The sequence below is a fragment of the Anas platyrhynchos genome, chromosome 8 (assembly GCF_047663525.1).
Source record: "Anas platyrhynchos isolate ZD024472 breed Pekin duck chromosome 8, IASCAAS_PekinDuck_T2T, whole genome shotgun sequence".
Lineage (NCBI taxonomy): Eukaryota > Metazoa > Chordata > Aves > Anseriformes > Anatidae > Anas > Anas platyrhynchos.
In genome coordinates, this window is record NC_092594.1 from 20,459,265 (window position 1) to 20,481,712 (window position 22,448).

General features: G+C 37.0%; 2 long non-coding RNA genes across 2 annotated transcripts; one reads left to right on the plus strand and one right to left on the minus strand.

Moving 5' to 3' along the window:
- Positions 1-917: 917 nt before the first annotated feature.
- On the minus strand, positions 918-7,731 carry LOC106017089 (uncharacterized). The gene is made up of 4 exons (XR_001190301.5): positions 7,660-7,731; positions 6,058-6,094; positions 3,259-3,294; positions 918-1,826 (listed from the first exon to the last, which is right to left on the minus strand). It is a non-coding gene; the product is annotated as an uncharacterized lncRNA (long non-coding RNA).
- Positions 7,732-13,447: 5,716 nt separating this feature from the next.
- Positions 13,448-22,098, plus strand: LOC106017086 (uncharacterized). The gene is made up of 3 exons (XR_001190299.5): positions 13,448-13,585; positions 15,941-15,998; positions 20,529-22,098. It is a non-coding gene; the product is annotated as an uncharacterized lncRNA (long non-coding RNA).
- The last annotated feature ends 350 nt before the right edge of the window (positions 22,099-22,448 follow it).

Sequence of the window (22,448 nt, forward strand, 5' to 3'; positions counted from 1 at the left end):
TGTAGTTGGTGGTGTTAACAAGGCTTTGGCTTTTATGATCATGGAAGTTACTTTAATGAATACAGGTTACTGGGGAGAGAGGTGTCCTGCTATTTAGAAAAGCAACGAGGGAGAATCTTAGCTGGCAGGTTGGCTGTCTTAGTGAATTAAGCTTTAAACTAATGAACCCAGGGGAGCTAGGTAACCAGGATGCTCACATGCTTGCGAGCAACAGGGTGGAAGAGCATACCTATCAGAAGAGTGAGGAACACCCTAAATGTCCTAAAACTCTATATCTAAAAGCGTAGACGCTCAAATGAAGTGACTCCATACAAATGCATGCAGCGTGGGTAACAAACAGGAGGAGATGGTAGCCACTGCCCAGCTGTTATCAGTAGATATATACTATTCAGGAGAGGCAGGCAAGGAAGGAAAGGTGACAGAGATGTCCTCTATGCAAAAAACAAACAAACAAACAAAAAAAAAAAACAAAAAAAAACAAAACACAACAAAACCTGAGCATAACTCCTTCTCCTTCCTCTTTCCCACCTTTTATTCCTGAGTGTGACATCATATGATATGGAATATCACTTTGGTTGGTTTAGGTGAGCTGCCCTGGTGATGCCCCCTTCCCACTTTTTGCCCATCCCCAGCCTACTAGCTTTGGGATGTTCAGAGAGACTGGATGCTGTGCTAGAACACAGAGGAAACATTGGTGCAATATCAGTGGTCTTCTAGCTACAAGTGCAGAGCACAGCATTGTATGAGATGCTGTGGGGAAAGTTAACTCCATCCCAGCCAGACCCAGTATAACCTCCACCCCTTACTCCATACCATTTGGGTCATACTTAGGTTCCACCTACTTTAGTATATTTGTGTATTCAGATTACTGTTGCATGTAACACAAACAGGTGTATACATTCTCATCACCACTATTCATTGTCCCTTAACAGATATATAGATATTATTTTTTTTTCTTATTCAGTGGGTCTCTCTCAAAATGTTCACAAGAACCGCAGATGACTTAGGCCTCATGTGCCAAGGCAGTCACACTGGACAAGCAGCATGCACTATTTCTAGATGTCAACACCACCTTTATCATGGGTCATTGCTGCACTTGCCGTGTTCTTTTTCAGGAGTTGGCCTGTTGCTACTTCTACAATATATAGCTCATATTACAGATTAGTTTCTCCAAGGGTAAAATCCTGAAGCACACACCTGACGTACCCATTCTTCCTCATCACCCATCACCAGATGGTGTTTCAGGCAGTGGCTCACTAGGCATGTATCCAGCCACTCAGTAGTAGCTTCTACCATCGAGAGTATGTTGAACTTGCCTTGGCAGGTTTGTGGGAATGGTCGAATATTATCAATTTGCCAGGCTTCATCCTATTGACATTTTACATTAGTGTTTTCCGCTTGGGCAGCCATGTATTGCCACAGATGGGTTTACCTTTGCACCGCCAGTTGCTCTGCTTCCATTGCTGTAGCCATACCCAAAGGGCATTTTTCACCATCTGTGAATCAGTATAGAGGTAGAGTACTGGCCACTTTTCTCTTTTGGGATGTTTTAGGGCTAATTGGATGGCTTTCACCTCTGTAAACTGACTCGTGGCTTCCATGACTCATAGCTGTTTGACTCCACACAGCAGCTTTTTACTTATGATAGTTTCCTACAGTATGACAGGATTCATCAGTGAACAAAATATAATGCTTTTCATCTTCTGATAATTCATTATATGGTGGTGCCTCTTCGGTATGAGTTACCTCCACAGAAGATACTCCAAAATCTCTGCCTTCTGGCCAGCCCATGATCTCTTCCAGTATTCCTGGGTGACTGGGTTTCCCTGTTCAAGCCAATTGCATAAATTAATGCTACCCACTTACCACACGTAGCATCAGTTACTTGATGTGTAGCAGGGATTCTACCTTTGAACATCCAAAGTATCACAGGTAGTTGTGGTGTCAAGAGAAGCTATGCTTCTATACCAACAACTTCTGAAGCAGCTCAAATGCCCTCATATGCTCCTACTATTGCTTTTTGGGTACGGGAAGCTCCCTAGCTAGTTGCAGTTTATGTCAGGAAACCCATACCTATATTGTATAAGGAGACAGAAACGTCCTGTGAACTGATCTGTGATGGAAAATTGGGGGAGGAAAAAGGGGATATGACACGGGACAATCATACCAGAATATGATGCATATTCCATATTTTTTTTTCCTATTAAAAACCTATTATAAAAACCTCTTAAAATAATTGTGAAGAGTGGTTTGGGTTTAGATGATTCATATGGCAGCAGAGAGATAGATTAGATTACCTAAGGTCCTTTCCAAAAGACTTAATTAATTCCTGGATCAAAAGACTTTTACTTATCATCAGCTGGTTAGTTGTGTAATCACATCTCCTAGCAACCAGCACTCACTGTAACATTTTCTTCTGCTTTATATGATTATCAACATATTTTTTGTTCCTTTTGACTAGTAAGCCATTTCCTTCGTGAAAAGAAAAAGGTTCAGGGCATAGCAGATGCATGGTTATTAATCATTACATTGGTTACTAATCATTAATGAACATTGAGCCAAACTAGCTGGTGAGGAGGCTAAGAGGTCTGGAAGCCAAATATTGTATTGGCTATAAGTCTGGGCTGTACACTGGAGAGACTTGACAGTCTAAGAGTTGGTTGCTGGAAGCCGTAAGTTTGGACTAGCCACTTGGAGATACCCATCTGCATGTGTGTCTGGGCATAAGGCAGCTGGGAGATCTTTCCGAGAGTTATCAACTTGAGTAAACACATTTACTATATAATTTCAAATTATTCCGTAGGAGGGTTATACTTCTCTATTGAACTCTACAACATGCTTCAAGAATCTGCCACGAGACTAAGGTCTATTATATCTTGTGGGGTTTTTCCAAGGAATGTTTTCTATGTACACTTGAAAGCTAGGAATGATAGTAATGAATTGAAGTATATAATCCTAAGGTATTTAGCAAAAAATATCCTGACAGCCACTTCAACTTTTTGCTGGGGAGTTTTTCTCCTTCATTCACAGAAAAATGAAAATAAACAAAGGAAGTTCTGCTTTCTTAGATGCTTTATGATCCATCCTTTACTATTGCAAAACCTAATTTTGAAAGAAAGCATTATCTCCAATGATCAATTAAAGTTTTCCTAAGTGCATTCAAAAATATTTCAGAGATGTCAGAACTCAGTATAAATAGCAAGAACAGATTAAATGTTTCAGCTTAAAAAAGCAGCTGGTGTACTAACGGGAACTCACCTCATAACAGGTTCACTTCTAATTAATTTTTTCATCCTGTGATAAAAAAGTAATTTACATCATCAGTATGAATACATCCTAATAAATCATAGCTAAAATCTTCATATCCACATATGCAAATTCATTGCTACTCTGAATTCCACTTCTGAAACTCACTTTTCACCTACTTCATTGTGTAGTTGTCACAAAGCAGCTATGAGGGCATGAACGCTATGATGCAAGGATTTGCCATTTCTGCCTTTTTAAGGTCACAGTTTGCCCTAGATTCCATTTCATTTCTTTCCCTTTACATCTTTCAAGAGTGATTGATCTTTTTTGATCTCTGATGACATTCCTCCGCTGTGTATTTTTCTTAACATGACCAGGCTAAATTTTGACATTGTTTTTCAGTAACAAATGAAACCATGAATAAAGTACATTGCTCAACATTTTGGAAATTATTCTAAAACTTTTTAATAAGTTCATTTCATAGTCTGCAAATGTTCATCTTAAAATTACATTTGTCATATTTAAATTATCCAGTATATTAACATGGATCATGGATTGAAATCGTAATTAACACATCTGTAGATTAAGCTGCATGACTAGGTTTTGTGTAACTACCTTTGGAAAACTTTGTTGGCAAATTGTGTGAGCAGAAAGATTTAACCAGCAGCAACTGAAATTGCTGGGCATGATAGGAGATTATTACTTGTGAAATCCTTTGGGAGGGGATATAGTGCTGTGTCAGGAAATGGTTGGATATTGTTAATGCCATTCATAGTAATGAATGTTAATCATATCATTACTGCTATAATAAAGATTTCAGCCAAGTCTCTAAGCACATCCTCCTGGGTATGGAGCAAATAAATAGCAATAGACAGTATCATAGAATCATAAAATCATAGATTGGTTTGAGTTGGAAGGGATCTTAAAGATCATTCCATTCCAATTTCCCTGCTATGGGCAGCGACACCTTCTACTAGATGAGATCACACAAAACTCCATCCAGCCTGGCCTTGAACACTCCAGGGATGGAGCATACACAACTTTTCTGGGCAACCTATTCCAGTGCCTCACCACCTTCATATTAAAGGTCTACACCTTTAATATGCAGTAGGGTTGGGGAAAGATCAGAAATGAGTACAAACTAGGAGAAGAACACATTGAGAGCAGCACTGTGGAGAAGGACCTTCAGGGTTCTGGTGGACAAAAAGCTCAACATGAGCCAGCAGCATGTGGTTACAGCCCCAAGGGGCAACTGTACCTGGGCTGCATCAAGACATGGCCAGCAGGCTGAGGGAGGTGATTGTCCCCTTCTTTGTGAGGCTTCACTTGATGTGCTGCATCCAGGTTTGAGGTTCCCAGAACAAGAAAGACTTGCACCTTTTAGAGCAGGTCCAAAGGATGGCCATGTAGCTTGTGGGAGTTCACATAGCCAACTAAATACAGAGCAGAATGAAGATCCCCTGATTCCCAGGATTGCAATCAGTGAAAAAAAATGCAAAGTATACAGAAGAGAGATTTTTAAATTTCTCAGAACTTTTCGAAGAAATCTTGCCTTTCACACCCCACTGTTTTCTTTTACTTCCAGTCCTTCTCTTCTGTATACCCTGCCATTAAGCTCAGTACTGACATTATTGGCAATGCTTTGCTTTGACTGCATTAAGTCTCATAATGGAATCGTGTTCTCCTTGCCTGCTCTGTCCTTATTTGCCACCTAAGGAAACAGTATGGGAAGCTTATGCACAGGAATCGCCATACCTCATAAGTATGGCTTTGGTCTCAGAGGGTGCAGGCCCTGTATGGCAGGAAGTCATAAATCTTGGTGTTTTAGGGCTGATTCTCACCCTTTTTGTTTTTCACTCGTCAGTACCTGTGAAGCATTTTTCACTTTCCTAAATATATTTTAACAGAGGTACTACCTGGTTTTCTGTCAGGCTCAACTTTGGCCAGCTGTAGGTCCATTGTGAAACTGTCTGGAACCCTGCATCTGGCACTGGGCAACCCCTGCTCTCCTATCACAAGGGCACCCATGTACCCTCTGCACTGTCAAAACTTGGACACATAAACCCAATATGACAGAACTCATGAGAATCAGAAGGCCTATTCAGTGTACTATTTGAGATTTATTAAGTGATGCTTGCCGGAGAAAGGACACCCATATTAAAAGAACCTTTCTCAAAGACTGTCCTCACTCTCTCTATTAGCATTAACAGGAGTGCTTGAAACCTTCCAGAAAGACTCAAACAGGGTACGAGTACAGAAAAAATATGGTTAAGATCATGACACCAACATAAATTACTCAGAATGAATCGTTTCAGAAATTGTTGAGAGAAATTGAGCCCTGCTTCTGTTTCTAAATCCAAAAACCCAAAGCAGTTTCTAGTTATTGTGACAAATTCTCAATTCAAATGAAACATTGCTATATGACTGTACCCAGAACTAGATCAGATAAGAATCTGATCCATATCATACCCATAAAATTATTTGTATGTGATGTTAGCTCAATTCTTGATTTTCATTAAAGGTTATTAAAATGTAGTGAACATTGATTTAAGAATTAAAAAAAATATATATATGAAGTTATACTCGTATGTCATTATTAATGTAACTGTGACCCTTTGTTGAAGTCACATTATACTGAATATTCACAAACGTAAACCTGTCACAAAATTAATAACGATAGTATGACTAATAATGATACTTTGACAATTAATAAAGCAGGTGAACTCAAAACTTAGGAAGACTGATAGGAAAATACCTAAATAATTTCTATTGTGCATTACAGAATTATAAATGGTCATTAATAAAACCTACCATTAACAGCAAGGTAACAAAGTGATGGACACAGCATCTGTAAAGTCATTTGGACAAGTACGTTATCAAAACAAAATTCATTTTCAAAAGCAAAACATTTTACCAAGTATGAAAGAGCTTAATTTGTTTTCAGATATGTTCTCAAATTTTGCTTATCTCCCACAGTTGAGTCTGCTTTTCAGTTTTATTTTCATATAAAAATACTGAACATGCAATTAACAATTATTTATTATTTTTCTGCTACACTTAGAATGTCTTCTACCACTGTGGAGTAAAGATGCGAGTGAAATGGCACTAAAACTCCGTGGTATTTGCTACCTGTGAGCAGCTGCTATTGCTGTGATTATGGAATGGAACTGACCTTCCTGATGTAGCTTCAGATTGACTTCCAGTATTGACAGAAATTCTAGTGGAATAACTGCTGAAAGACCTACTCTCTCAGTACTTTAATAGTCTTTCCAACAAATCATTGCACTCTCCTGTTCTATTTTTATATACTTTGCAGTGTGATTTCTGTATTCCTCAAATTTATTTCAATCTCTTTCTTTTCTTTTGATGGAATCATCCAGGAATCATGTAGTCAAATGGCAATTGTTAACCAAATCTTAAAATGGTATTTCAATGAGACTTTTCCCCCAAATAGACCTTCAGTGAAGGTTTATTCTTTTTTTTTTTTTTTTAAATTCATTTTGTTTTTATAGCCATTTTTCTTGACAAACTTTTACCTAGTATATTCAGCATCAATCAAGTTGACAAGGTTATAAAAAAAATAGTCAGAGGATCTATCACTGTAATAAGCAACTTCTGGGCCACTTACTCTGGCATGCAGATCGTTTTATGAGTAATTCAACAGCATTATTTTTATTAATAGCTACTCACTGGTTGGAATAAATGGCTAATACTCAATCTTGAAACTAATAAACCAGGACAGATTTTGTAACTGTAGGGATTTCAGCTGCAGTGCCCATGATCTTTTTATTACTAGACGGCAGGTCAGAGATACAATGCCCAGCTACTTGAAAGCAGAAACATGGTTTTATATTCAGAAGTGGCTTGTCTGGAGATATTCTCATATTGCTTCACTGTATAAGCCTTGCATCATTAGAACTGAGATTAGAATCCTCCTTCACTAAATCATAATCACAGACAAAAACAGGAAATTGCTAAATCTCAAATATTTTTACTTGGAATCATTTTATGTATGTAAGCTTTCAGCAACTCTTTGAAGGATTTAAATGCACTTGAACAAAGTAAACAAAATATGTCTGCAAGACTTTTTTTTATCAAAAAAAGTTACATCTCAGATAATTAAGATGATACATTGTCTAGCTGATCATTTTGTAAGGTATTAGGTACTAACACATCATTAGGAATCAAGCTTTAGTTAAATGGTACTCTCAGTTATTCATAGTCTGTGAAACAATGAGGCTGAGAGTGAACAGGTAATGATTAAAACACAGCACTTCAGGAAAATTAAAATATAGTTACTACAATTATTATAAAAATACTTAGGCATGTTTGTTAATTACATTTATAAAAAAAAAAAAAAAAACAAAAAAACAAGCAATCTGATTGAAGCTTTCTGTTTTTAAATATAAGAACCTGTTATTTGTGGTGGTTTCACACTGGTAGTAGCTCAGCTCCACCAAACCTCTCTCTCACTCCCCCTGCTCAAAAGAACAAAAAGAGGAGAAAATACAAAGAAAGATAGCTCATAGGTTGAGGTAAGGACAGTGAAATTACACAACGATTACTGTCATGGGTAAAACAGACTCAACATAAGGGAGATTAATATAATTTACTGCCTACCGATAGCAGACTAGAGCAATAAGAACTAAAAGCAAACTAAAAACACCTTCCCCTCCCATCCACCCTCTTCTACCTCATCCTTCCCCAAGTGATGCAGGGCAATGGGAAATACAGGCTGCGGTCAGTCCATAGCACTTCATCTCCACTGCTCCTTCTTGGTCACTCTCTGCCCTTGCTCCCTGTGGGCTCCCTCACACGGGATGCCATCCTTCCTGAGCTGATCCTGTGGGGGCTGCCCACAGGCTGCAGCATTTCAAGAACTGCTCCCACATGGCTCCGTACCACTGGGTCCATCTCCCAGGAACAAACTGCTCCAGCACAGGTCCCCCACAGGCAGCAGCTCCCCCCAGACTCCCTGCCCCCATGTGGGCTCCTCTCCACGGGCAACAGCTCTGGCCCAGAGTCTGTTTCTGGAGAGCCTCGTGATCTTTTGCCTATTGTAAGCTCAAGCATTTGGGATGCAGGTGCCTACCAGATGTAGTGGTGTGGCAACAGCAAGTGTTGCAGTTATGGGAGGACCCTGAATAGTATTATAGATGATTAGATGCATCTGTATCTCAACTTGTGTGCCTCTGCCTGGGTATTGCTTCAGGGATTCCCCATTTATTGAGGTAATAAAAACAAATCTAGTCTTTGTTTTGTAGCTGTGGGTCTGTGTTTGCTCCTGGTGCCTGCCTGTGCTGTGTCACACACAAAGAAAACCAAGCTAGACTTTCATCACATTCTTAAACTTATCATTATGAGTAAATCTTGCCTAATAGAACTTTTTAAAAGATGCTTTAACTGAGCATAAAACTTCTAAAAAGATTAGCTTAAATATTGTGTGATACTTTCCAGCTGTGCTGGATCTGCAGTATTTTGTTTGCGAAGCCTTTGTGAACACTACCAATTTACTTTCTTTATCATCACAATCTGGTAGTTGCCAAACTTTGCATGAAATACAAAATGCATCTTAAAGAGAACTCCCCTCTTTTGAGAGCAGATATTTATTGCATGATTGGATTTCACTCAATCTAAAGTATTTGAATGGGCTATTTTTCTCGTCATATGTGTAACTTCTTTTGAACAAGAATAGCCAAATCGCTGATGGCTTAGTAAGTCAGTTGTAAAACACTTAGCTTTATTGGGAGCAAGGGGTGAAGGAGTAAGAGAAGGAGCATATACTAACTGGCTCTATAGCTACCCTGAAAGTAAACTACATGTAAGTTGGTTAATCAGTATAAATTCCCTAACTCCCTCATTGCCATTTGCTCCTTCTGGTGCTCTTTTTGCACCACTATCCTACTAATTAGTAGAGGATGGACTGCATTAATCAGGAATCCTGACAGCGAATTTGTGCAATATAATCATGCAGAAATTTGGCTATACCTGTTTCAGGTTCCTCAGAAGTCAATTCAATTTGGGTAGCCTTCAGTACCACTGAAGTCTATGTAATTGCTTTGGTTATCATCTAAATTGTATGCTATTAAAACCATATCAAATATTATCAATGTTTGCTTTTAACATGCTTTTAAACCATGTCTGGATTAAGAAACATAAAATTGCAGACATTTCTATTCGTATTTTTTTTTTTTTTTGATGAACTGTTAACTGTTTTTCATTACAAGCCTCAAGGAAAACCCATCAATTTTGGAAAAAATTACAGGAGCTTGTTCTTAGTGCAGTATGTGAACATGGAAAAATGGAAAAAAATCATGAAAGATTTATCTATTGAGAGTTATAAAAAACATAAAAATCTTTTGTTTTGCTATTTGCTGAATTTGAGAAAGTATCAGAGGAAATTATTATATCCTTCCTCTTGTTCTTATTTTTTTTCTACTCTTGAACATTGCACAAAATGGATTTTGGTCTAGTCTGTCTTCTTCTTTCTATTTGTCAAGTAGATTATTTCTTTCTGTCTACGTCTTCAAAAGAAGGATGTGAGTAAGCATATCTTCAGCCAGACACTCTCATGTGAAGACCAGAACCAGGGGACAGAAAATTAAGATACATTATCATGAGATGTAATTTAAGTTCTGACAACTATAAACATATGCTTCAGTCAATACTTGTGACCTAATTATCGATTACTGAAGAGGATCTTTAAACAAATTAAAAATAGTCAGATACAGGAGAAAAAGTCCTCTAACCAGACAAACAAGCAGAAAAAGAGAAAATGAACCAAAAAGTTTTAAAAACGAATGTTTGCGATGTTTGTGTTATTTTGTACTCAGCCTAGTTTCCTTCTAGTCTAAAGTAAAAAGACTGGTATAAGAAGGGATACTTTGTTCTGCAAATGCTGAAAGAATGCTAGCACAGAAGCGGGATATGCTCATGGAAAGCAGTGTAGAAAGTAATGTGGTTATTATCAGCCATTGTGAGGTACTAAAATCAATCCACTTCTAAAAACTGATCTGATAGGGCAAATAAATGTATTTTAACTGGTTACTGAGATCTTTCAAGAAGAGAATACCATACAGTTCATTAACAACAGTATTCTATGTAAGATTATTTCTGGAATAATAAAATATTAAGCTTAGGAGCTAAACGGTTGAAATATGTTTTCTCTGTTATATTGAATTGCAGCACCTTCAATAACAAGAAAAATAAACTTATAATACACAGGAGATGCTTAAATAGCAGAGGTATAGTGGAAATATTTTCACAAACTCCTGTATGTGTTATATATGGTTCAGAGAAAGGAACAGAATAGAAGTAGAACACTGTCTTAAAAATAGCCAATCACACTGTTAAATTTCATTCTGCCCCACCAAGTTCATCAAGTTACCACAATTCTTTCTCAACACAATACTTCTCCATGATGTATTTTTGGGTTAAATTGAAACAAATCATCACATTGATTAGGGAAGGGAATGGAAAATGTGCAGGATATGGCACATGGTAGCAGATGATCTTTTCCAAGGAGAACAGGTTAATGCTGAGTAATATTTCTGAGGTCCCACGCAAGAAAAATTGGTCTGAGTTATTCTTCAATATAAATTGATTTCATTCTTCTCCTCTGGAGAATAACCATTAATAGGTATATACATATATATTTTCACTAAAATAAAGAAATACAAAGCACCTTCACATTACAGGTTCTCTTTCAACATTTTTCTTTCAGAAAGTGTAGATATGGATTTAAAAATATTTAAAGCCACAGTTTCCATTAATCAGTCACATTTATGCAGGAGAATAATCATGTGCCCTTAGGTAATTGTATAAGGAAGCCAAAAAAGATATTATTCATTACCATTACAGGAAAGACTTGATGTAGATGTGGATGCCATACCGAACTTCCAGAGGGGAAGCCCAAGTGTAAAGAAATGAGATAATTACTTTGAATGACAAATGAAATGTCATTGTGAAGCTACAGAGAAAAAAAAAGTCCACTAGTTTCCTGAGTTTTGAATGTAATATTCTCAGCTTAGGGGAAATAAAATACCCTTTGATTGAATTAATACACTCAGAAAAAGGAGTGTGCTAACCACAAAAGTACAAGCAGATGGACCCATACCCAGATGACTGACCTCAGCTGAACTTTAGCTGCAGCAGAAATTAAAACCAAAGCCTACTGTAGTACAATAACCTTGAAAGTACCTACAAGGAAATTAATCCTTAATCAAATCAATAATCCACAAACTGACAACAGAGTACTGAGCCAAGTAATTTTTCATTTGCACCACCTTTGCCCTCCTCATTCTGCAGAGCACAGTTTAGTGAAGCTTCCAAGGCTCCATGTAAAGTCAGCATACGGCCTCTGCAGAATTGCAGAGGCCATATTATATTTCAAGGGAAGGCAATTCTTAAATGCAGGTGATAAGTTAAGGTCCTAAAGCACGGGCTGAATGTTATATACATATAATGTATTAGCATACAAATTCTTTTCATATGAGGTTGGAGATCAAAAGATAGCTTGCAGTCAAATACTTCGCAAATCTTTTCTCTTTTTGAAAACTCTTCAGAAGTCCTGTATTCTTTGAAACTTGTAATTCTTTTCCTTATTTGCTCTGAAAGAATATATATATTAAAAATGTAAGTCTTGGCAGAAGACATGTATTTTTTTCTTCCTGGGTTTCCATGCTTTCAATGCTACTTCATAGCAAAATACAAAAACGCAATTAGTTGGATTCACCAACAGCAGAAGCTATTGTTCTCTATTCTCATGTGATAAAGCTGAACACAGTTTGGGTGACTCATTCTCTCTCTCAAAAAAATATATATATATATAAAAAAAATTAGAGATCATCATTCAATCTCTTAATACTTACAATTAATGTGCGTACACATAAAATCATTGGATTGTATCTGAAGTTGAAAAGGTTTGAGAAAACAAAGAAGACCGAAAAGCCTGGCTTATCATCGCTGAACAACTTTTATATTGGTTTAGCTGCACTGTTTTTTCCATGACTGATATAAAACTAGTATGAAACAACCACTAATTGAGTATTCCACAGAGCTTAATTAGAGTTGATGAGGTAGATCATTCTGTGATCACTATCAACTCTTACAACATATTCTGAGGAGAAGGTACACAACAATCACTATTCAAGGTTTATCACAGCTTTATAATTTTATTTATTTATTTATTTATTTGCGGTTTTTATTATGGAGCAATTAACATGGCCTTTTGAAGCCAACATACTGGAAAAGTAATCACAGACTTTGTGATGTAAGAATAAAAACTGCTAAATGAACCCCAAAATCAGAGTTCTTTGATGAAAATTTTAATTCTTGGTTTGGAGCAAAAAGTTGCAAATGAGAAATTTTAGGGACATATCTAAAATACAGATAATCTTCCAAAGTAGCAATATCAAGTGTGATAATACAGTCGATTTGATAATCAGTCCTTTGATATAATGTCAAATACACCTGTCTGAATGTAGAAGGTGGATAATTTTTTCCAAACAATAAAAATGTTTACACTTTGATATAGAACGGGTTTGCCAAATTAAGTTTACTACTATTTTAAAGTGCAAATGGTAAATGAAATTGAATCAGAAAAAAATATAGTTCTAAATTCTATGTCTAAAAGAATCTAAAATATTCTTTAATCTAAAAGAGAACATCAGTTTATGTTCTTAGCTGTTAAATTTTGCAAAGACTTGTTTCTTTTCCATCAGAGTAAAATAAAAGACCGACCTGTAGTTTACATGCACTCTTCAGTGTATGGATTTGTCAAGTTTTTAATGTTCTCATCCAAATACTTCTCCATTTTCTGTACAAATGAAGGGCTAAATAATTGTTCTATTCAACCTTTGCCTAAACAAAGTGACTGAGTGTAAAGGGGGAACAAGGAGGAAGAAATTAATGAATTATACAGATTAGCATGAGAACAAGTAACAGAAGATAAGAAAGTGGGTGGCCATATTTCATCTCTCAATGAGTGTTACCTAGGAGACAAAGGACTGAATGATTTCGTAAATGACCCTATGCCTGTGGATTTAGATTGATGAAATTACATAGGACTGCAGTTTATGCAGAACAAGGAAGTAGATTGTCAGGGGCACTGTTTATTAAGTAAAATAGAAAAGCCTGAAGCCTATTTTCATTCTGATGAGTTTTTAAAGCACTTATTATCTAAGTCTTCTGTCCTTATTATCTAAGTTTCTGACCTAACAAAACTGTGGGATAAAAACTAACCAGCTATCCCTTCCACCTGATTAATCACCTTTTTTAAAGACTCCTGTAGAGGACACTAATCATTGACTGAACTTCAGCTCTCATCAGCAGGACTCAGGTTGGTTCCCACTGACATACAGATGGTATTGTTAGGGCAGCATTTTGATGAGTAACAAGGAGTTAATTCTCTGTATCTGCTGGACTTCTAACAAAAGCAACCTAGTAGAATAAACCATAGCATGCTCTCAAACATGGTGATGAAGAGATATCACTCATTAATTTTACAGTAGAGCACGCCAGTAACACATAATCTGATATTGATACAGCAACCTTCATAGAAATTTGAAGTGGTCATCAAAACAATGATAGTGTTTGCTACCTCTTGACAAAATAAGCCTGAGAAACTCAGAGAAACACTTGCAAGAATTCAAAATGTATGTTGCCTAGATACAGCAAAAATGTCTTTTTTTAGATGTGTTCCTAATCCCCAATTTTGATAAGCTTTAGGAGGTTTTAACTATTTCCAACGATTTAATAACTTTTTTTTTTTTTTTTAATTTTCTGTACAAGTAAAAACATACGTATGCCTGAAATAAGGAGGAAATAAACAGATAATCAAGTATTTGAAAAGGCATAGGAAATAATATTTGTGGTGAAACTCAGAGTGGTCAAAATGAGTCATATTGAACAATCCCTCACATGTTGGCCAAAATATAATGTTTGGGAAAGAATATGAAAATGTAGCAGTTACATAGTAAATGGAATCTAGATCAAAATCTTTACTTGTATTTGCTTCATTTTTAAAATACCATAAATTGCGCAGCTGCAGTACGGAAATCAACAGCAGACTCATCTTGAGAAAGATGAGATACACAGATTTGAGATACACACACATATATATACATTTTGAAAATGTATACTACTACTATAAACCTGACAGAATATTTACAATTCTCTTTTGATTATTATTTTTCCTTAATCTATGCTACCAATCAACTATTTCAGTCATCTGTCCAGTTCAACAATCGAGGCATTTATTTGTTTATAACTGATATAAAAATTCTCTACTTTTTATTGCATGCCTTGCCTCCTTACTTGGAGCTGCTAGTCTTTATTACTATGGGATTTGCTGTAAAAACAACACAGGTAGAAGTGTTCATCTGGATTTCATCTTGTCAAAGTTTATGATTTCAAACTATGCTTTCAGTTTTTAAATACACCATTTAATTCATATACATATATCTGTCTCCGCATTAAGCCTGAATTTACAGATTTAAAATCATTAGTAGGTGAACTTATGCCTAATCATATATCATGCAAGCAATTGTGTATTAAACTGTTTGAAGTGTTGCTGTGGTTAAAACAGACACATTTTTCACATATATTTTCCATGTTTTGTATTGTCTCTTAACATTGTTCTTTTGCAGATAAGTGGTTTATCAGCAGACAGTTGTCATTTTTATTCCAATAATGATCTTTCCTTGATGGTGATGACAGTGTCCAGCTCATCATTTTTTTGCCTGTTTGGGCCACCCTATGGAACTGGATCAGAATTCAAAATTGCGTAGTAATTAGGCAGGTGTTTAACTGTAAAACTGAACAGCAAACAAGGTCTAGAGTTACTGGTTTGGAACAAAACAAAAACAAACAAACAAACAAAAAAGGTGACCTAGAGCTTCCTCTGAGTACTGCCTGAAAGAACAAGATAAAGTTTTTGGAAGAGACAAAATGTATGTATCCAAAAGTTGAGACCACCCCATTGGTTCTGATCTGTTTCTCAATACCTCGCAGATCATTTTGCAAAGTGACAGAAACACAATAAAATCTGTTTATGTAACAGGATAGGAAGTATACTAGGGGTAGAAGAGGAAAGCTGGCTGGTGATATGATTTGGCATGATGGAAGAAACAGCAGAAGGAAGACTGCCAGAAAAGAGAGCTTGGAGTAGGCCTGTGAATAACATGCAAGCAGGCCTTTGCAAGCAGGCTTCCACGACTTTGCCAGCTTGCCTTGCACTATCAGCCTTGGCAGTTCCAGTTTGGTGGTCTTTGACTCTGCAAGCATTGCAGCTGGTCTTAATGACAGGCAAATCTGCTTAAAAAAAAAAAAAAGAGACATATTTCACTTTGCCATTTTAAGAGATAAATATAAGCTGCTTGTAGAAAAATCTGAAAGCGCTCTCAAGAGTTAAGAACTGGCATAGACTAACAAAGAGAAAGTTTTTGCTTACAGTCACTCACCCATTTCTTCTAAGCTTCAGTAGAATGAAAGAAATAAAAGAATTACACAAATTTGCTGTTGCTTTGTTAACTTCAGCAAGACCTGCTTGAGTATGTCCATTTTGTCAAATCTGCAGACGGCACAAATGTACAGATTTTTGAAGACTTTACTTGAAAAAAGTGAAAATGAAAGATGATAGTGCTGTCCTGTCAAAGCTCGTACAGACAAAATTGATGAATTCTTTTTCTTTCAGCATCTGACTGTACTGCAACCAGACAAATAGAAAATTTGATACTACTGGGACAAATCAGGTATGTCTACTTTAAGACGCAAAACTTATTTTTTTTACTTGCTATCTAAATGCTTCTCTTTACATCTGATCTAGTGAGATTATTTCTTCCATGCACACCAGGTCTGTGCCACATCGGCTCTGCCCTTCTCACTGTATCACTATTAAGCAAGCACACGGTGAAACATGCCGTAAAAATAATGACAGCAGGATCCTGACCTATGCTCAAATTGTTCTTTCCTCATGTATTCAGTCAATGAACTGGAACAATCTGTAAAGTGGAAGTCTTGATTCTGCTGACAAGCTTTTCAAGCTTGATGTCTAAAAACCACAGTATTTTCCCTGTCTACCATTTTATGGATGACTGCTCTGCTGAATAACACCCCCCCCCAAAACAAAACAAAACAAAACAAAAACAAACAAACAAAAACAAACAAAACAACAACAATAAAAAAACAAACAACAAAAAAACACCTTTCAATTAAAAACACAAAACCATTTTTAAAAGCGGTATTACAATTTGTGCAAATATGACCAATAAGAAAAACAACCAAACATTAAATTGTGAACAGCAATCGTAGCCTGTTATCAGTCTAACGAAGAGCAAACCTATTCCATTGATTAGATCATGCTTCTGTTAAAAATCAAGTAATCTCAAATTGCTTTTAGACTTAAATTAATGAAACTGATTTTTAACATGCAAGAATGCATCATTTCCTTCTCTTTATAATACATTTTCAGGTCTACCACAAGAGTTTTGCATAAACAAATACTCAAGCAAATACCTAATGAATGACCTGGCAGATCACTCTCTGAATCATGCAGTGTTGACAAGTTCTTTTCTAAATGATTCCACTGCATGGTGGGAATTCTTGTGCCAGAGATTGTTGTATTTAATCAGAGGCATTGTCCAGTAAGCGTTACAGTGAACTGCATAGTGATCTACTATTTTCCTTTGACTATTCATTAAAACATCATTGTTATATTAAGTTCCAGAATGAATATATATATATTATATATACATACAGAATTAGAAGACGCTTTACAGCAATTTACCTCATTCAGGGGCTGAAACTTAATTAAACAGAAGAGTTAATGCGAACCTGATCTCTTTTTCTGAGTCATCAGCAGATTATGAAACTGAGTCTTCAGCTTCAAAAGCAATTTTGACCTTTACCTCTGCAATTTTACCTCTTGCTAGAACATAACAAATTGCACTTATTTTAACTCACAGTCAATTACTTGAACTCAAAAAACTTCCCATTAACTGATCAGCTTTCCCTAAAAAAGACAAATATCCTTTAATATCCTTAAGATCTAAAGTAAATTCTAGCTGAAGCTTAACTTTAATTGACTTAAGCCCAAAATAACATCAGTGGGGTAATGCAATGTGGAAAATCCAGATTTTTACCAGATTCAGGACTACATTTATTAAGATGAATCGGGTAGATTATCCTTATATTTAAATGTTGTAGAAAAACATTCTTTTTGAACAGTAAATGGCAAGCAGGCTAATAGCAACATTTTGCCTAAAACAAGTTATTTCAAGCTGAGTGAATTCTTCTGCATTTGTTCCCTTTACTGGAAAGACACATTTAAATTGTTCCTCTTAAAGGAAACTTCTAAAGTCAAAATAGTCAGCTAGGCACTAACTGCCAAACATGGCCAACATTTTCTGACTGAAGTGCATAGGAAACCCACAAAACGCTACCTATATTTTTGAGGTTCTGATAAGCTCTACCATGTTGGTTCCAGGGCAGTCATGTTCTGCAACTGAGCAAGGGATCGTGGTGGGCAGGTGCTTTTCTGGTTCCGGGCCACTTGAGTCAACCGAGGGAGCCAATAGGCCCCACCAGACCCCAGCAGAGAACAGGGCAGGCGATCAGGGCATGGCATGTCAGTAAGACCGTGGCACAGCAGTTTGTGCTTGCAGGGCTAGCAAGGAGGGCAGAGGATCCCCCCTACTCAGGAGACCAGCTCACCTACCAGCTGCCTCCCAGACACCAAACCCAGCCATGGTCACTACCAGGTGGCAAGTGCTCGCCAAAGAGCTTGTCAAAAAGACTGTGGCAACCCAGACCGAGTGCCTGCTCAGAGACGTGGCTGTTCAGGTCTCTGGCTGCAGGGAGTGCCTGAGCCTGTTGCTGCCAATGAAGGGTGGCAGAGATACTGCCTGCATGCGCTGCAAGCAGGTGGAGGATCTGATCAGCCTGGTGGCAGAGCTCAAGGAGGAGGTGGAGTCCCACACCTTGACCTCAATTTGGTCCCATATTTCAGGATCATAAACTGTCTGATTGTTAAGAAGGAGAATAAGCTGTAAGGTTACCAGGACAGTCTTTGTTTCTAAGGACGTATGATTCCCCATAATGCACAACTGCTTAGCAGTGAGGGGCAGTTGTGTGCGCGGGTCTGCTTCTCTCAGCTTGAGCTTCTCTCCAGCTCTGGTGCGCCTATTTCCAGCGACTTTCAGTACGAGCTTCTCTGAGTGGTTTGCTGAGTCTGGCTGAAACCATCTTCATGAAGCAATCAGTGTGCCTGTTCCTGTTCTTTTCTCTGTTCTGCTAGCTTGTTCCTTTTCATTCCTTCTTTCTGCTTCTTTATTGATGACATAACTTCATCACATCGCGTTGCCTTTTTTTTTTTTTTTCTTGAGGGCAGGCTCCCCTCTTATACCCTTCTCTCCACAGCAGTTCTTTTCAAAGCAACTTTTCATTGGTCAAACAACTTTGAATATAACAACAACAGCAAACACCCAGAAGCTTCCATGCCTTAATGGCTGGAGAACAAGCAACCTGAGACTGCATGGAGTCTCCTGAATCACACTTCTTTGTTCCTTCTAACCTCTTTTATATTCCTGATGGCCTCGTCGTTAAGAGTCTGATGTTGTCATCAACCACGGGCTTTCCAACCCCCATGGCCACACTCCTAAATCTCTCCCTTCTTTATTAGTATCAACCATTTTCTCGACACGAATTACCACTCCATATATAACATTACCTTTTCTGATTGTACATATGTATAGGCATACTCGAGTTTAGTGAGTCATGGAACTTAAAGGATTGCTCGTTACCTTTTCTGATTGTATAGGCATACTTGGGTTTAGTATGTAAAAGCAATGTTCTGTATATTTAGAATGTTTGATGTTCATGTGTGCGTGTTGGAGCGTAGACTCCCCACACACCCAGCGCTGTTTACTTGCCTTTTATACCTTTTATAAATATTCCTTTTATAAATATTACTAAATTCAGATTGAGTTGAGACTTAATTTATAACAGTGCTTAGGGACATGGTTTAGTGAGTGACATTGGTAATAGGGGGATGGCTGGACCAGATGATCTTGAAGGTCTTTTCCAACCTTAATGATTCTATTATTTTGGGATTACTTAGTGTTTTGTCATCCTGTGAATAAACCTAGAAATTATAATCTAGGCTGGTATGCTTTAATAGTGCCTTAAATTGATTTTCTTTTTGTGAATGGCAGGGGAGTCATGGAATTCTAGGGACAGAATTAATTTCCTACTGCTGGGCTAATAAATCAAAAACAACTGAATTTTAGACTAATCAAATCATGTACTTAGACCTTTTCCTTAGGCAATTAGCAGTGCTTTCAGAGGGGCTAATTCAAATTAGTATAGATCGATACATTTGGTGGGAAATTTGTCTTTGAACTGCTCCCCAGGTTTCATGATGAATAAATTCTGTACAACTTCCAAAATAATTTTGATTTTTGAAGAATAAATCTAGGAGGCAAACCTCAGCAAAATATAAAAATGTGTCTACTACAGCATTCACAAACATCCATCTGTGAACACAATTCATTCTGCTTTTAATTAGTAAGGGAAAGAAAAAAAAAAGAGTTATTTTAACTATACAATGATTAAATATTTAGAATTTGTGGAGTGTGTACTTCTAAATCAGAGGTCATCAGTACTGTAGAACTTACATTGTGTCACTGGTTATATAAGCTTTGATGTACTCACATTCTAATGCAATATAGAACCAGTCATAAACTTCCATGTACCTAGTCACCTAAGGAAGCACATTGTATTACATCAACACTGGGAAGAATTTCAGAAGCACCCCTAACATTTCAGTAGTACTTCAAGAGAGAGACTTTTTATAGTAGTCTGCTATTGAATATTATGTGTGGCATTCTTGTGGCATATATATTCTGGTAAAAAAGAGTTTCCTTTTACTGAGAATGAGTACTTTGGAGCTCTACATGCTGAGTTCAATCACATATATTTCAAGTGCTTACTCGCTTACCCTATACTTAGCAGGCAACAGGGGTCATGCATTCCAGTGCAGAGCAAAAGAAAAAATGTGCTCAGACACAGAAACGTTTTTCATTTTTTAAGATCTAACATGCATTCCTTGCAGAAGGATAATGTTGAAGTTCATCTCACAAGGCTTTAATCCTTCTAAAGTAAAAAATGTAATTTATTGCCTTGAAGAGAAGACACCAAAAAAAAAAAAAAAAAAAAAAAAAAAGAACAAATAGAATAGAAAAACGTTAAATTCCCTAATGTGATTTTTCTGCATATTCTGCTAGGTACGTAGAGACAGAGAAGAATCTCCACACCAGATCACCTGCTCCTGTGTGGGCTCCTCTCTACAAGCTGCAGTTCCGGCCAAGAGTCAAGTCACTTCCTGAAGGGACTCTCTATATTCAGACCATTCAGCTTCCTTCAGACCATATCCACCTGCTGTGTTGTGGGCTCTGCCATCGGTTGCTGTGTGGAGATCTGCACCAATGTGGTATACCATGGTCTTCAGGGGGACAATTTGTATTATCATGACCCTCTGTATGAGCTGCAGGGGATCTTCTGCTTGTAGCACCTCCTCCCGCTTTTTTTTTTTTTTTGTGGAACTTGGTTTCGGTTGGGTTGTTTCTCTCACATTTTCTCGCTTCTCTCTCCCAGCTGCTGCTGTGCAATGTTTTTCAGCCTGACTGGTTCAGCTTTGGCCAGCAGACAGTCCCTTTTTGAACTTGCTGGAACTGACATGGATCTGACATGGAGAAGCTCCTGGTCTTTTCTCATTCTCATAGAGGCCATCCCTGCAGCCCCCAAGATACTAAAACCTTGCCACATAAACCCAGTAAAATTCTCTTTTTGGAAATCTAACATCAAGCTTTTGCATTATATTAAAGTTCTATCTTAAGCCAAGCTGTAATGGAATATGGTTACATAAACAGTAGTCCAAGTCATGTTGAAACGTTATGCATGATTGTTCTGCTTGAAACATCTATTATTTTTCTCTGAGACCCCTTTGTGTACTTTACAAGAAACAAAATGTGAATCTATTTGAACTTTCCTGTGATGAAGTTTTTACACATTGAATATAAGCAGTCCCATTAACTATATCAAGATTTCTGAAAAAAGAAGACAAAATTCACCTCAAAAGCTGATCCTTCTGAACAACAACAAAAGATAAATGTTGGTTGATACTAGATTAAAGTTGCTTTAATTTGTATTTCAATTGCACTTTTCCCTCTACATCAATGTTTATGAAGTTTCAGTGTTTTTTAAAGGGTGAAGGCCGTATTCAGTAGCTGTGTAGTTGAACTGAACACAACAGGTTATCTTTTTATTGTTGGTTAGCCCATATTTCTCCTACCAGATTAAGGATTGACTATGAATTATGCTAAACAATATTCATCCTCTGGTGTGGAGTAAAACTCTGGGATGAATTTTGCCTCACTCATTTAACTTACTCCTTCAACAACTCCTTCAATCTTTTCCTGTTAGGATAAGATTAATCAGTTCTAATATTTTGAGAGTTCCAAGACTCAGCTGATGAGTATCACTTGCATGAAACAAGTATCAGAGTAATTTTGTTCTGTTCATCATTGTTTGGGTAGAGGTTAGACAGCAATTTACCTGTTCACAGAAGAAAGGAGATATATAGAAAAATGATAAAACTCCTGGAGAATTAAAATTTTAAGTCTGAGGGCTAACTTCAGCCTACAAAGGAGAAAACTGTCTGGAGATGGTCCTGGTTGAGGCTAGATGAGGCAACCTTCATCATCCACTCCTTGCCAGAAAAATTGTATTAACAGTGACTTCTCATGTATCCTATCCTTCTGCATAGACACAAAGACAGACATGATGTTTGAACAATTAGTCATTCTTCTTCATTCATACCAAGTCAATTTAAGTATGTTTTGCACACTTTTTTTTTTTTTTATTTTCTAAATTGGTCCTGAAAGAAAAAGGAAAAAGGAAAAAAAAAAAAAAAGAAGGCTCATTAGACTAAACATTGTAAAACAGACAATTTTTTTGTTGATACAGTTTCTTCCCACTTCTACATAAATCTATAACATCCCTGCAATGGGACAACAAGTGATTAAACATGCAAAATGATGTCCACTAGAGATGTGAAATATATTTATCATAAACATATACATTTTAACCCAATATAGGGAACAGGCCTTGGGTATCACTTACACCTCCCTCTTTAATAAATTGAT